Source organism: Onychostruthus taczanowskii, unplaced genomic scaffold, assembly GCF_017590055.1.
Source record: "Onychostruthus taczanowskii isolate IOZ18803 unplaced genomic scaffold, ASM1759005v1 scaffold68, whole genome shotgun sequence".
In the NCBI taxonomy this organism is placed as follows: Eukaryota; Metazoa; Chordata; class Aves; order Passeriformes; family Passeridae; genus Onychostruthus; species Onychostruthus taczanowskii.
In genome coordinates, this window is record NW_024504566.1 from 4141944 (window position 1) to 4156758 (window position 14815).

The window sequence follows — 14815 nt, forward strand, 5'->3', positions numbered from 1 at the left end:
TAGATGGAATGAATTATCTTCTTTTCATGCTTGTCTGTTTGCATGAATTGGATAGAGGATCTGGGTGATTAGACTAGACAAACCTATGTTTCAGATTGGTGAAGTTAAGCATGATGAATTTGACATGTTGAATGCCATACAAGCAGACAAACTTGCAGTGAATAACTGCGAGTCATTCTGATGGATAATAATTGTACCACAAATAAATTTTTTAAAACAAAGTAATGAATTCAGTTATTAGTTAGAAAATAGGAGTGAGCTGTATGTAGACAGTTGTATGCAAATTCCACATAGACAGCTACGTGGAAAATAGATCAGGCATTTCAGAAAAAATCATGAAAATGTAAGAATGACATAATAACTTGAAGGGCCTTGTTGATTTATTTCATAATAAGGTTCACAAGGAAGGAAAATTTAAATTGCTGGTGTGTGGTAAAGAAAAACAAGCACCTCTCCTGGATCGTAGCTTCTAGTCATTTTTAGAACAGTAAAACAGAACAGTAAAATAATTTGAACAGTAACTTTAAGTAGGCTTGTCTGTTTGTAGGAGTAATGTAGCTATGGAGAATGTAAGTAATTAAATCTAATGAGGGATTATTAGTGGGAGAATAGAATCAGAAATGCTTTAAGCCCTCATTTAATTTTAAAGAGAAGGGATGAAAATTTTAGAGAGCAGATGACCTCATCTGGAAGTATTACTACAACATGACCTTTTAGTCTGTTGTCATCAATTTTATTGTGCATTATATTTGCACAAATTTTAGCTATATACCAGTTTACAAACAACTGTAATAGTGTACAGTTTATCTGGTTTTGTGTTACTTTTTAATGACTAAGTATTTAGTCTGCTTAGTACAAGGCAATTGGGTACGTGGGCAAATATTTCCATGGCAATCACATGGGCAAAAAATTCCATTTCAGAAGAATCTTCAGCTGGTTTTATTCATAGATTGGTTTGAGTTTCATGCAATGGGTCAGGTCTGTTCAATCTGTGGAGCATATATAGGACAGATAAATGAGGAAAAGGAGCAGAGTGCGATGATTTTTTCTTGCTTTATTTCAAGCTTATATAATGATCCTAAAATCACAGAAAGTTTTTGGACTGGAGGGGGTTTGAAGGATTACCTAGTTCCAACCCCACTGCAATAGGCAAGGATATCTTCCACTAGACCTGGTTGCTCAATGCCCCATTCAATATGACCTTGAACACTCCCAGGGATGTTTTTTTATAGCTATTGATATTTTACTTTCCTATGTAAGAAGATCAAGAAATGATAGAATACATGCATTTCTGTAAAAGTTGATCCATTAATAATTTTGCAGCATTAATAGTCAATTTTTTGGCATCTGTAGACTTTATAAACCAAATAAATCCAAATAATATAATAATAAAAATATGAGAAATGAAACAGGGCTGCAGAGGTTCACTGTTGTGCTGACTCCTAGTTTCTGTCAATATTTGTGTTCATTCATATTTGTATTTTAAGTATTGTGCTTCTACTGCATTATTGATTTTTTGCCTGCTGGAATGGCTTAATATCTTTGTAGAGGTCTATAAGAAGATAGGTTTCTGCCTTGTGTTACTGCAGATGAGTAAGATGGGAAGTTATGCAAGGGAAAGGAGAAGCAGATGGACAATAAAAATGGAAGGTGAGAAAGCATAGTAAAAAGGGAAAAAAAAGAATAATAAAGCTGTATGAGAATAGAACCTGTTTTGATGGTAAAAGGCAATGACTAAACCCTTCCCATTACACATATTGTTTCTTAGTGAAAAATTGTGAGTAAGCCAAATGCAGAGTTTCTATTAAGGTTTTCATTGCTTACTGTAATGATTTTTAAGGTGTATGTAGAGAAGACTTGGTAATTAGTTCATAAGGCTATGGCTTGGCTGTATACAAAGGAATATTAAACAGGTGGGAGGAAAGTATACATGAGTCTCTAGATTTGTTAGACCCATATAATTTTCAAAAACCTTATTTGAATGAAAAATGTGAAAATAGGCTAATAAAAGTTTATGCCCTGGAAATTCTTAGCTTACCCTTTCAGGTACCTACTCATTTCTCTACTTTCACCTACTCATTAGGTATAGAACACCTCAAATTATTTCATGGAGTAGTAATTTTTGTCTGTGGAGTGTCCCAAACGTTGAAAATTTTTCAGTGACACAACTAATGTGGGCTTGAAATTTGAGCAGATGAGACCTGTCATACCTTTCATTGTGCTTTACTAAATCTACTGTCTTCTCTTGTGTTTCACGACTATTTTCTTATGTTGGTCCTACTGTACACAGTGGGGTCAGACCCAGATTTAGGGTCAGACATCCTGCATATTTTGACTGCTTCCTGCTTCATTTTTTGAGACAGTTTCAGAAAAACAGCATAAAGAACAGAACACTCTGCAGGTAACATCCATTTCAGTCATTCACTCTGTTTAGAGTCTTCAAACTTGGAAGTTGTATACAGCTATTTTTGTGTTTTGTTTTCATGGTCTGTAATCTTGTTGCTTGAGTTTAAATTTATAAAATCTTTTCCTTCACCTATCAATTTCATGTGCTGTGTTGCCTAAGATCTGTATTTCTCTAGCTCATTTATTTGTGTAGTGTCAGGGGAGGTTTGGTTTAGATAACAGCAAACCCAGAAGGTTGTTGGGCACTGGAACAGGCTCGCCAGGAAGTGGTTGCAGCACTGGCCTGAGAGAGAGCAAGAGGAGTTTGGATAATACCCTCAGGTACATGGTGTGATTGTTGTGGGCCCAGGATTGGACTTTGATTCTTTCATGTCCCTTCCAACTCAGGATTATTCTATTATTATCAGACTGCAGCTTCCAAATACTTTGATGTTTTCAAAGGTGATGCTTGCCTTTGTGAGTTTCCCCCCCCCCCCCCCTTTTTTTTCAAGAGTGTATAAATACCTGTATCTATGCCTCATTTAAGAGGGGCTTAGGGATGAGTTCTTGGTCTTGCTCAGACTTTTTTTCACTTCCTTATTAGTTAAATAGTTTGGTTGTTGGCTTGTCTGTGTCAGAATGCTATAAACATTAGTATCTGCATTAATTTTGACCCTAATTATCAGCTGTTTAAACTTTTTGGTTGTCTTCTATTAACTTTAAGAGAAATTTGGTACAGACATCTTGGGAGTTGACCCAGCAGTTTGAATATTGTCAATATTAAACTTTCATGTTGGGTGAAAAGCCTGAAAATAGTTTCCTCAGTCTGAAAGGCAATAAGTCCGAAATAAGACAGAGTTAGCAAAAATAAGGCTAGGAGTTAGCAAAGCAGTTTGCTTATTTTCCTTTAAGTAGTAAGTGTATTAATAGAGCAAGATATCTTGGAAGATATTTTTAGAACATAATTTCTTCATGAGAAAGCAAACATGGGCTTTAGTGAAATGATGTAGGAGCTTTCTGAGCTGAACATATGACAAAGATATTACAAGATACATTACAGTAATTTCATACTTTTACATTGGCAACATCATTTTAATGTGACACAAGTTTAAGGTGATAATTCAATTAATGGTACAGGAATGTGGGGAAGAAATGCAGGTTGTTTTTTGGAAGACTGATTATAAAAAAGCCTGCTTAGGCAAAGTAGAGTACATATAGGTAGAAGTGGTCTACCTTCATATAAAGCTTTCCTCAAATGTTTTTTTTTTTTTTTAACATAGTCATCTGTTTCGCTATGAGGCGAATGTCAGCTTCTATAATTGTATGGGTTTGTTTCTTTATATTCTGAATACTTGTTCCTGCTATATTGTTAATTGTATCTGCTGGTAAAATAAAATTGTTAGGCATGTTGCTTCTGTAACTGGTCTCTAGGCTTCTCTAATTTCCATGGTGAGTTGATTTAATCATTCAGATTAATTCACTGAAGTGGCTGTTATGCTATGACAGTGACAATGAGAGTCAAGAGAACTAATTAAAGTGGGGAAAATCAGGCTTTTCTGGTAGTAGTCCATCTTTTACATAATGGAAAATTCCTAGACTAACTTCAAAGAAACTGTCAAATATCTTTCTTCTAAGAATTTTATCTTAGAGTTACTACTGGTTCTGGCAGTCATTTGTAGTTTAGGCAAAACCTGGTTTTGTTCTGTAATTAAATATTAGAATTCTATTGAGGGATTGATGGTTATGTCTAAGTGTTCACTTGGGGGTATCTAGGATGTCAGTTGTTTACATTCCTGTGATGTACAGCAGAGGTCTAGTTAAAACAATCAGTAGAGGCTAGAAAGCAAATGGATGCTTGCATGTTAACAGCTGAAAATGGCTTTCTGAACTCAGCCAAAGTGTCCTAGTCCTTCTCTCCAAAAATGCCTGTGCCAAATATCATTATTCTTTTGTTGAAAAGTCATATAGTATGTAATTGAATTAGTCCTTGAGAGAGGATATTGAACCTTCTACTTGTATTAGAGTACTGCAAAATACCTAACTTAAATATATTCTGACAGCTTTGTTTCAAGAGGGATTGTTTGAGTTTTCTATAATACTGCCTGTTTATGCAGCTGTAATCCAAAATTACCGGACAACAAGTTGAAGAGAGAACATCTGTGGTTACTTAATCAAAAAATTTTTGTTTATATCAACAGAGCTCAGGAGCAACAAAAGGAATATTACTTCAAAATGAGAAGTGCAAAGGAATGGGAATTATATAAAACGTAAAGACTGTTGAGTGATGGGAAAAATTATGTATTGCTAATATTTTGTACATCTTTGTGTACTAAACATGGTTCCAGGGTTGACCAGGATTTTAATTTCAGTGAGAGAGCTCATAGTAAATTCCTCACTTTTTTTTTTTGCTTTCACATGTTGAGGGTGGAGAAAGCTACATAGCCTTCTGTTTTCTCGCTTTATCTGCAAGGCCTCCATGCCATTTTTGAAAGTTATGTATTTACAACATCAATAAAACCAGCTTTCTTAGTTTGCACTGTTCCAAGTATTTTTGTTTATAAATATGGGTATAATGTTTTTTTTTAATCCAAAACTATCTACATCATCTTCTTTTTCAGTTAAAATCCCCTAAAATTCATCCACTTACCTTCAAATAATTTGTATTCAGAATTATTTTTTTTCTGTTTCAAGAGCTTATATTTATGTAGAAAGTGGTGAGTGAAGCAGGAACTGCTAGCACATGATACACTGCCATGTGCAGTAGATCACTACTTTCCAGAAGAGTCAGCTCTGTGGCTTGTTACTCATAACACTGCAGTTTTCCAAACATTTAATGTTGCGGTGCAAGAGGCATCCATCCTCCTTGGCTCACTGCACATGAAATCCACCCAGTAAATGATACTGAACTAGTTAACTGGCAGCCATTCGGAATGTTTTGTTCTGTTTATTTTGTGTTCATTGTTGGTTTTGTTTGTTCTCAGAGAACATTGTAAATGAGATAATTTCAGGTTTTGGGGAGCTCTACAAATGCTCTGTCACAGTTGGAATGGGATGTTCAAGATATAAAGGTAAAGACAAAGGGTTGCAGGATAAGGAGAATACTGTCTTCATTTGATGCAGTGCTTGGTGATTTTAAGTTAGTCTGCTCTTTAAAAGACAGTACAAGTCAACGGATTCAAATGTGTGTGTATTTGAAGGTGGATTGGTGCTTGCAGAGAATCTGGAGTTTCCTGCACATACATATTTCTGTTTAGGCTTTTCCAACACAGTAGAAAATTATTTTAATTTTGCTGTGAAATCTTCAGCTTGATATATTATTTTAGTTTGAATTTTACTCCATAGCTGTGCTAGACATTGGTATGTGTAAGTCTGCTGACAAAATGTTTTGGTATAGTTGATACTGGATTTCTTGCTTGAGATTTTTTGATATTAATTACAAGAAATGCAATGGGTTATCTTCCAGAAAATATTGCTTATTCTGTCTCTGTGATTAACTTGGATAAGTATTTAATCTTTCTTCTGGAGAATACATCCTGCAGTTTAGACATGGTTCACATGACTCAGTAGCTAAAAATTTCCACCTTGATTTATGCCACAGTAAAGTTTTTGAAAGTTTTTTCCTTTAAAAACATCAGCTTAATGTATTTCCCAATTAGAAACCCTTTCCTCTTTGAGTTTTTATGATTTACAGGGTATTAAATAACATATAATAAGCTGTAAAAATTAATTTTCCCCTACTATTAACAGAGAAATGAGAAGTGCACCAAAAAAATACATACAGAATTGTTAATGTTTTTAGTAGAGTATTAATTTCAGGAAGGTTGGAAACTGTGTCTCTGATATTTTGAACCTTACTATCTTATAGATTTTTTTTCCCATCTGATGTATTTATTTTGCTGTTTTATCATCAATTGATAAGAAAAAATTGATGTTTTGCCATGTGTTTCTTCCAATGTAATGTCAAGGTTTCTGCTCTCACTGTACTTTTTACTTTAGACTTACTGAATTTGATTTCAACTTTTGTATCATGTTGCATTCAGTTTTTGAAACTTCTCTTGTCAGAAAGCCTGCTTTTTTTTAAAGTTTTTTTGCCTTCCCTGGTTTTTTATTGTCTTTTGTGAAGATAATATTTTTTTTTTTACATTCATGAACTATGTATTGTTACATGGCCAGTAACAATAATTATAATTTCCTAGTGGCTGTGGTGGTTCCTTGGGAAAGAGATGACATTTTACATGCTTTTTACTGTTGTGGATTGTACTCATTTTCACTAGGAATATTTCTGCTCTCTGTGTCACCATTACAGGACAGGAAAAGGTAAAGTGATTATCTTGCTTAAAGACATCTGGAGAAATAGGAGCTGAAGAATAAAGTTATCTGTTGAAAAAAAAGCAGACTGCGTAGGCTATTTGTATAATCTGTGTATGCAAGAAGGGACCAAAAATATCATGAGTTTGATCTCTCTCTCAAAAAATGTTTGGTTAGAGTACACTGAATGAAATTGTTGATGATGAGCATAACAATACTAACTTATCAATATTAACTTTCATTTCTTTTATTTATTATGAAAACTTAGGATAGAGTATGTAATTTTATCAGGATCTATATTTTTGGGGGACATGTATCAAAACATTTGAACAATCAGTACTGAAATAAAACTAAGAATTTATTAAGGTTCAAAATAGGACAAAGTGATGAAAGTATCTACAGTAATAATCAGATGGGATTCATCTGAGATTTCTCATGCTTTTTTCCTGGAATGGTGCTAATCACCATGTGAGAAGGGATTAGGGCTAGGCATGGCACAGCTACTTAAATACTTGCTACAATACACTCTTCACATGAAAAGTACAAGTCTTTGTACATTTAAGATACGTATTTGCACAAAATAAATTTTAACAGAACTGTTGCTATGCAGAAGTGTGACTTTTTAAGCTGTGTTTATGGTCATTCCTAATTCAGTGGAATAGTCAGAACTCTAAATTTTATTTAGCACTATGTGTTTGTTTTGCTCCTCACAATAGCTCGAGGATAAGCTAAAAGAAAAGACATAATTCATGTTGGTGGCAAACACTTGGTAGGACTTGATTATGCAAATTGATTTAAATTTTGTAGTGCAAGTGTACAAATGAGCCTCTGGTACTAAACTGTTTAACTCTCTCACAGATAAAATGTATTTTCAAAACATGTTTTGAGGAAATGGTCTTAAATAGATAAGTTTTTTTTTTTTTTTTGTGTTGTTCTATCCAAAGGGAATGCATTTTACTGTTCTAATGTTTCAATTAAACCTTATTAAAAGCTACACAAATGTCCAAGCTTTTAATGGCTCTTATGGTCATCACAATTCAATATGTGGTGACTGAATTTTACTGTCAGTTGTGGATAGATAATTCTGTTGTTGTTTACTAGGAATTGAGGCTTCATGCTGTGTTAATTTTTGCTGAAATAAATGAAGAATTCTCTAAAAATACTATAAACAAATGGCAGAGCTTTTTCAAAGGAAATTCCCCAAGTAATCTCTGTGCAGGACAGAGTTAAAAATTAGTCCATTTTGCCAGAAATCAGTTTTTCAGAGAGTTTAAACACTTTTTAGTAATTTTCAGTGACATATCAAGGTAATAGATGCTAAGTCTTAGAATGTATTCATTTTCTAATGTCTTTCTGCATTATTTTAAAAAGTGGAGGATATGCTATACTTAGTTTTATTTTCCATTTCTGTTATTTTCTAGGTAGACATCTTGCCCTATAAGGCCTATTTGACCCCTTACTTCAATGTAGAAAACTTGGAAATAGGTTTCTCAAATGTGTATCGTATTATCTGAAGGTTCTGTGCCAGGATTCAGTTTAGCCCTCTTCTTCAAAAAGCATCTCCATTAGTGTGCTTAACCATACATGTTAGCTGAGTTTGCAGTAGCAATTCAAAACTGAACTTTAGAGAATACATTGTTTCTAGTTCTCTCCATTTAAATTTGTTATAGCTCAATTATAGAAAGTCACCAGAATGTATGGAATTATGGATTACTCTCTAACCATACCTAAGCACAAAAAATTTTTTTGCAGTAGTCATAATTACTGTTGTGACAGTTTTCTGTTGTGGATTGGTTGGTTGTTGGCTGGTTGGTGGTTTTTTTGGTAGGTTTTTGTTTGTTGATTTGTTTTGTTTCTTATTGCTGCAGAATTGTTAATTGTTTCTTTATCAAAAAGCTGTATGAGGTGTTTGAAAAATAAATCAATAGCAAATGCAAAGAACTAATAGGAGCCTTAGGTGAAGCTCAGAGTGCATAGATACTGTATTACCTCAGGGTAATAGGAGGCAGAACAAAGTCCTTACTTAGAGGCTCTTCCAGCATAATAATCTGCTGCAGATTTTGGAGATTAATTTATACACATGACTGAAGGATACTCCAGGAATGGAATATTTATTAAGGGTATGGGAGATTCATTAGAATTAAGACAAGTAGCTTTTCTCAAGATAAGTGATATGGAATATGCTGACCTGAAAATACAGAAACAAGAAACGGGACAGATGAGTGACGGAGCCACTCATTCCATGAAAGAAATTCCATAGAATTACATTCCATTCTAGTATGTGCAATTAACCCTTTTATATTATTTTTGTCTTCTGTGGTTCCACTTAATATCCTGAAGTATTAGCAGCTTTTTCAATACTCTGGAGATTTGTTAACAAGTCAGAAATAACCCATGATTGGCATTTCTCCTCAGGTGAAAGTTAAAGGTCCCGTTTGATATGACAATTCTGGTTGAACGAAAATCTCATAAAAGCCTTAGAGGATTGGCTAAAAGCAGTTCAGAAGAGCATATTTAACCATCAGCTTGAAGCAATAGCTCACCCTTAGTGAGAAAATAAGTAAACAGCATTTTAATATGTGCTCTTTAGTCTGTAAAGAAGCTGCATATTCTTTGTGGCTCTAAAACACAGTCTTGGGTAACAAAGAGAGTGAGTGGGTGAAATGGTCCATATCTGATTTTCAGTTGCCTTGTTCCATGGAAATAGTTAAAACAATTTTGTCCTGAATACTTCGGAGAGAGCCAGGAGATGGCTTTATGTAGACAGACATCTACATTGGCAAGAGGAGTAACAAGGAACAGGCACACACCTGTCAGAACTACCATTTTATCTAACAAAATGTTTTTGTCTATAAACTCTGTTAATATACCTACAAAAAGAATATTTGCATCCTCAACTACTATGAGTTCTCCTTCATCTGTTTGCTATAGTCATGCTGATATATTTCCATGTGTTTTCAAAAGTTTTCAGTCTGCCACATTTAAATGAAGTTATCTTGTCTCAAACAAGGCAGAACTCTCCTCTGTCTTGACAGTGACTCAGGTGGGCTGTGAACATTACTCCAAGATCAGAGATTCACTTACTTTCTTACAAAACACAGTCTTAGCAGGACCTTGTTCTCATCTATTCCTGCTGAAAGACTTAATTTTCTTATTTGTGATCCTCTTACCTATATTTAATTGCAACTTTATTGCCATAAGGTGAATTCCATGCTTAATTTACTTTGGGTTTTTTTTTTTCCCTAAAGAAAATAAAAATTTTAGAATAGCCAACATGTATTGTTTTGCCTTATACATAGCTAGTGGCCTATAATGCATAACAGTAAGACACACAGTGTAATACTTCCTTCTTGGTATAGATTTAGACTGTAGCAAATATTAAGTATAGTTAAAGATGCATGGATAAAAATAGACTTTTGCATTATTTTCTGTGTTATTGCACACATTCTGTATTTTGCCACTGTATTAAATTTGCTCATTAAGAACCAATGTCCTGTAAATCCCAGGAGGCAAATTTAATGTTTTCCATAGCATAGGGTGTATTCAAACATCTGTTTATTGCAGAGCAGTGGACCACAGAATATGCTTTTGGTGTCCAAATATAAAATGATCCTCACTAGGCTGAAATGTGCTTCAGTCTGAACTTGACTTTAAATGAACTGCAACCAAAATACTTTTATAGTTAGTCTCATCAGTGCTTTCTTTTTATGCCTGTGTATACAAATTATTTATGTTATGGTTACAATTACTGTCAGCTGTGCCAAGGAGATGATTAAATCCTGAGTATTCCTTAATTTTTGCATTTATTTTGATCAACTATTGAAAAATTGAACTGCTTCAGATTTTATTTTCAGATGGAAACTGCTAATTTTATGTCAAGTTAATGCTAAATAAAGCTGTTAATTCTTGCAATTAAAATCCTCATTACATGAAAATTGCTGTTGAGAATATACAGAAACACCATCAGTAAATGACTTTTTTCATTTTGCTGGTTGTTAGATTTAAGACAGAGAAAGTATTCCATCCTTTGAGATTGAGGATGAAGTGTGACAAAACATCAGTGTGATGAAACACTAGACTTGGTTTATATTTTACACAAAATGGAATTCTAGGAACACAACACCAGGCTACAAATTTCATTGAGATAAAAAATAGTTGGAAGGCTGGGGAAATATGGGGTCAAGGGAGCAGGAAGCATGATACAGGCTTTTCCTGTCAAACACTTTTGAAGACAGGTCCTTTTCTAACTGGTGTCAGAGATAAGATGCAGATAGATGAGATCTTTGATCAAGTTCAGCATGATTGTCCTTATGTTTTAAAGTATTTAGGAGAAAAAAAATTGAAGAATTATACCTTCCTTGTTTTACTTATTTGTAAAAAAAACGGTCTTATTTTTGTGTATTTTAAAGATGCTGGACAACAGATGCACTAAAGAAGTTATATTCTAGACAGGAAAATCTCTTATCTTGTGTTGAGGCAGTGTATCCTTGTACAACTTGTCTGTAGAATGGAGTTTTTACTTCCAATCAGGTATTGGGGGGAAGAAAAAAGTCTTATTGCCACTATTCAGTTCATTACAGCATGGCAAGACAATGGGTTCAATGGGGGTTCCCTTGTTCCAGTGGGTAATTCCTGTCAGAGGAAATGCAAATGAAAAGGGTCAGAAAATGGCTTGTATTCACTTCCTGATTTGAAATGTAAATGTACTGCTGAAAATCTACCACTGGAGACTGGAATCAAACAGCTTTATAAAGTGCAAGCTAACGGCACAAAGTATCTTTTGAGAGACTGATTTGTACACTGGAAATGCTGTTTGAGAGCAACAGGCAAGTGCAGTCTGTCTTCTCTGGAGCTGTATGGCATGGTGAGTCAACTGAAAAGGAATCTACAAACTTGTAAAGAAGTGCAAATGTTAAGGTTAAATATCACCTGTTATCTTAATTCTTTTTTCTTTTTGCTGTGTTAGAAATAGAAAAGTGGTGTTTTAAATCCACACCTGTTCTCTGTCACAGCCATTTGAAAGCATTGATATGCCCTGGAATGGAGTTGGAGAAGTTGGAAATCAGTTAATTCATTGAATAGGGATGTTACCACCTGGGAGTTCAGACTCTCTGCAAAGAGGGATAGAGCAAAATAGTTCCCATGGAAAGCCTGAAAGGAGAATGGGCAGTGTGGATTTCTTTGGAACTGTAACAAATGCCAACCGTAAGCAAACCCCAGGACTGACTGTGCGTTATGTTTTTCTTTTCTTTCAGCCACCCATCTACCAAGTTTAAAATTTTAAATAAATTATAAATGATATAATAATGATATAAAAACTTTGGTCTTTTGCTTACAGGTTTTAAAATTAATGTGGGAGTTGTCCAGAGATATTCTAATAGCTCTTCAAAATGTAGACTTATTAATACAATTAAGTAACATAGAAGATGTCCAGCACCACAAAATTCAACCAGAAGGTTTTGTATCAAGTTATATGATTTATATGTAATCTGTTCACCAGCATACAATATCTTTATACTTCTTTGAAAGGAGTATACATTACATGCTGTTTTAAAAGGTCAGCCATAAAGAGACAAGAAAATAAAGATGAATATCGTGAATGTGGATACATGAACCATTAGTCACTCTGACTGATAGAAACAGTGAAAAGATATTGTAATCTATAAATAAAATTAAATTATATTTAAATTATATTTATAAATCTCTTTCAATTTTTTATGGTACACCTGTACTGTAGTCATATTTACAATAACACTGACTAAAATTTCTGACTACAAGTTCTTGTCATCCTCTCTCCTTCTTCTTAGGTTGGTGACCATGTGTTGATTTGAGATATGCCTTTCAAGGAGCTGACAGTGATTATGATCTTTTGTCTTTCCATCCTATGCCCCTTCTCTGAGTCCTTAGGATGTACTCACTATCTCTTGTCTCCTTACCTAGGTCATTCAACCCTGGACTTGACCTTTCTGTAGATCTTGGGTTTATCTGCAGTACACTGTTCCCCCTTTTAGTTTGTTCTTTTAGCTTATTTTTCTAATTGACATGTGCTATGAAGATGTGTGTGGAGAGCCTTTAAGGCTGATTAATGTAATTTTCACTAATATATCCATTTATATAGGCCTTTTGTAATTCCTTTTTATTTCCTTCCCCTCCCCAGTATTCCCATTTATTCTGCAGTCATTTCAGTATTAACATTTCTATTACAAATCTCTGCAGCTTTTTTTTTTCCTAGGTATGTGTTTACTTATACCATGGTACCTGTAGAACTACCAGAATACTAAAATTTAGGAAATGACATTGCAGTTGATGGTGAATGGCTCAGCTGTTAATATAAGTGAAATGCTGCCATATGTGATATTTTCTCTAAGGCAAATATTTTTGGTCATCGGTACCTGTAAAAGCAATGAAATTATGAAGAAAAAAAGATGAGAAATTAGTCCCATCTCCCAAAAAAAGGTGTGTAATATAATGGCGCATCAGTTTTAGAATGATACTAAAACAGTCCTATTTTTGTATCTGTGACAAACTTCCTTTTGATCCTTGATGAGTCCCTGGGTCTTGATTAGGATGGAAAGATAGACTGAATCTCTGAGAATGTTTACTTTTTAATTTTTTCTCCCACTTCTGCTAGTGTATGGAACTAGTCCTCCATGATCAGTAAGACTGTTGAAAAGACAAAATTAATCTGGTCGTGAATCGCTCCAGAAGCTGATGGGCTCATCCAGGGATTCTTGAATGGAATGGATCTCAAAACCATGTCCCTCTCTTGGTTGGGTGATGAATACGTCCTTGCAGGAATAGCTGTGCTTTGAAGCATTGATTCATCATAGTCTCATGCATCTGGCTGTGTTGCTGGCAATACAGAAACAACTGGTTAGGACCGAGGGGCAAGGCAGGTGTTCTGTACTTGAAGGTCTCTGGCTTTTCTCTTTGAAGGTGCAAACACAGCCACGTGTGTAAAACCTTTTCAGCCTGACAGACGGGACATAGAAAGGAGGAGTATGCCTTTTCAGTTACATTTTCATCTTTTAGGCAAAACTAAGGTGGTTTCAATTTGGAACAGCAGTTGCTGCTAATTTTTTCTTAGATAATACTCTGATTTACTTATTATTCTCTTTTGTAAAAGATACCGTAGACTACTGAAAGTATCAAATTTCTCTGCATTAGCAGATCTATTTTAATAGTAAGCGTATTACATACTTGTCGTTATGTTTCTTAATTTTAAATACAGGCAAGAAGTAGAAGAAAATTACATTGGTGTTTTCAACTGAGTTGAGCAGACTGCCTGAGGAAAAGTCTGGATGAAAAAGTGCAGACTTCTGTGACTTGAACTTCAGTGGAGGGATGATGTTTCCCCCAATTTCCACTCCACTAGTTGAATTGTATCCACAAAGAGCAATTTTTTTTTTTTTTGTTGTTCAGTTTATAATCTTCAGTTGCCGATCATCAGATCCTGGATTCTGTTTGCTGACCTACCTGCAACCACTTAACACACTGTAAACTGATAAAACAGTTGCATGGGTACAGGGGACATAAGCAATTTTATGTTACTGAACTGCAACAAAGTAGATCTGTTTAAGGGCAACTCTTGAATTGGTGATTGCAGGAAGTTTTGAATTTGAGAACTGTTACTGCATGAACTGCTATTACTTTTTAACTTCAAAGTATATCCAAGAAAAAAATTCATTACTCAATATCATCCCTGTAAAGCACAGAATTTCGAGGCCATGATAGAACCTCTGAGTCAGTTCTTTGAAGCAGGAGTGTTATTTTCTTTCATAATTGACCCATGTGTAGCATTATGTAAAGCTCAATATGCAATAAGAAGTATTATATATATATATATATTTGTGAATATATGGCACATAATTATTCAGTTGTCAGGAAAGAAGTATTTTTATAACAGTTTTCTAATCTGTTTTTTCATCATTGCCATTGCCTGCTAATAATGGATAAGGGTGGCAAATCTTCATAACTTCAAAGCTTTTTCTTGACTAATCCCACAAGAGGTCATCCAGCTTGGAAACTATAAGATATCTGGTATTAATCTCACAAATTTATACCATAGAGTTTTTTTATATTTTAGTGTCAATATATCTCAAAAAACTCACTGTTATATTTT

At 34.4% G+C, this 14815-nt stretch overlaps 1 protein-coding gene across 8 annotated transcripts in view; it reads left to right on the plus strand.

The window, feature by feature from the left end:
• Positions 1-14815, plus strand: part of IMMP2L (inner mitochondrial membrane peptidase subunit 2) — a 407522-nt gene that overhangs the window by 54140 nt on the left and 338567 nt on the right. The gene's annotated exons all lie outside the window — the stretch shown is intronic.